This window comes from Melopsittacus undulatus, chromosome 4, assembly GCF_012275295.1.
Source record: "Melopsittacus undulatus isolate bMelUnd1 chromosome 4, bMelUnd1.mat.Z, whole genome shotgun sequence".
NCBI classification, from domain to species: Eukaryota; Metazoa; Chordata; class Aves; order Psittaciformes; family Psittaculidae; genus Melopsittacus; species Melopsittacus undulatus.
In genome coordinates, this window is record NC_047530.1 from 16,996,487 (window position 1) to 16,998,893 (window position 2,407).

The window sequence follows — 2,407 nt, forward strand, 5'->3', positions numbered from 1 at the left end:
ATAATTTTGGGGAAGTTGAGGTTTTCTTCAGTAGTGGAAAGAGGAAAGAATGTTCACTGTAGTATGTCTGGCTTGGCTTATATGGGTACTTCAACAAGTCTTCCTCTTTATAAAGCAACATTTTGCATTCTTAAAGTCTCTTCTTTATCTCTTACTCAAATGAGTGTTTTCTCAGCAATAACAATATATTTTGTGTCTGATACTGGGGGGTAGAACACGAATTACTACTGAGAGATTCTTAATACAGAAGGTAACTTTGCTAACTTTTTCTTTCAGTGTGCAGTAACAGAATTATTTCAAGATAAACTTGGAAAATCTGGGGTAGAAAAAGCCTTTTTGCCAACATTACAACACCTTACTGTCTGAATATGTGATTTAATGTGCACTATGTGCATTATGTTAGTAAATACACAGATTAAGAGTATACTGAGAATGAGATCCATCAGCAAAGTTATGTATGTTGCCAGCAGGTACTCAGTGCAGCATGCCATAGTATGATCCATTCTGTGATGGAAAGGTACTTTGAAAGTTACATCTATTATGTGTGTGTAGGAATCAATATTTACACAACAGAACTGGATATACTAGTTATTGATATGGACTTCACTGTGGAACAAGGCTTTACACCTTAACCTACCACATGCCATTAGTCTCTTGATAATGATTCTGCATAATGGCCATTGCGTATTACTTGGAATATATGAGTGCAAATATAAAGTATTGCTGTTTCCATTAGTATGGAAACACTGAAAGCAGTGTGAAACCATGAACAAGTAAGATACGTTACCAAGAATGATATATATTTTTTATATTGCTGTTAATTTGGTAAGAGACTTTTTGTCTTACAGTATTTTCTTAAGAATATTCACATAGTGATTTGGTCTTCCTAATTCTGGGTACTTCCTTCTTCCCTTCTCTTTAAGCAGGAGCCTGCACTAAAAATAACCATCTAGCTAAATGATTGTGGTTCTAAATGTGGGCAGAAAGAAGGTCCCTAACAGTAAGTTTAGCTTCTTACTGAATTCCTGTTTCTTACCAGTAATGCTTTCCTGTTACTGAGAGAGCATTAGACCTTTCATGCTTTTACTAAATGGAGTTGCTAGATAGCTGCTTGCAGGAGTAGTGTTTTAGAAAATGGATACACTTAAAACTGGAAGTTGTTGGCTTTTATATTACAATAAGATCACACTTTTTCATATTCTGTATATATGGTTTCTTTTGTTGGAACATTGGATGACGTACATGCAGACTTAGACAACCTTGTACATGGCTGTGAAAAATGAGCAGTGTAAGGTATTGCTGATCAGCATTTTATCATAGAACAGGTATCAGTAGTATAAACAGAGAATAGTCTGGTACAGCTGTATGTCCGTGTTTGGCTTTTTGTTTGTTTTAACATGTAGTTTTACTTGTTAATGGTTAGGGATCACTTTTGGTCAGAAAATGGCTTCTTTGAAATCCACTTCATATGCATATGACCTATTGAAACTTGGTATTTCTGTCAGAATGCTTATGTAAAACCTAACTAATGTGCAGTACTGTTCTGGCACTTCCTTTTCCCATAGATCTTCCTATAGTTTAGTCAAATAGTGAAATACAACATTTATTTTAAACATACAGCATTACATCGTCCCTCAGAGATGTCCGTTTTATATTTAGAATGATTACATGTATCATAGCATTTCCTGTATGATAGTAACCCAGTGAGGTTATGCACTTTTAAAAAAAGAATTGCGGATTACCCTTCATGCATCCTGGATGCCAAGGTAAGTTTCAAGTTTGAACTTTCCTTTGTTTCTATCATACAAGTCACAACTATACTAAAAGCTTCTTGAAATGATGCCATGCTGACTTTAGATTAAGTTTTAATAATGGATTTATTTTGAAATGCAAAGATCACTTCAACTTAATTTCATGTTGTGTTGGGTTTTTTTTGTGGGACCATTTTAAAATGACGTTCCTAGCTTGTAGCAAGTGCATGACTTAAGATTCAAACAACCAAATGTGTGTTTTCATCATACCACTCTTTACTTGGCAACATCTCTCACCAGGTTAAGCAGGACAAGCTGCATTTCTCTCTAGGCCTTTGGCTGAAGTGTCAAAGAGCACTCACTCTCTACTACCCAACCAGCCTCCTCGTAGTCTGTGATTCTCCTTCATGCTTTTGCCTCACGGCAAGGTTTGGGGTTGTTCTTTCAGAAACGCTGCTTCGTGCCTCCCGCCTGTCTGCGGGTGTCGGTGATAGCCGGGTAACGTCTCCCGGCGCAGCAGCTGCGGAGGTGCGTGCTAGCGGGCTGCAGGTGCCCGGCGGCTCCCTGGCCTGGCGGTGCCGCTCAGCAGCGCTTCGCTGCTGTCGCCATCGGAAGTGAGGTCGGGCTGGAGGGCGGGGCTCTGGCCGGAAGCGAGT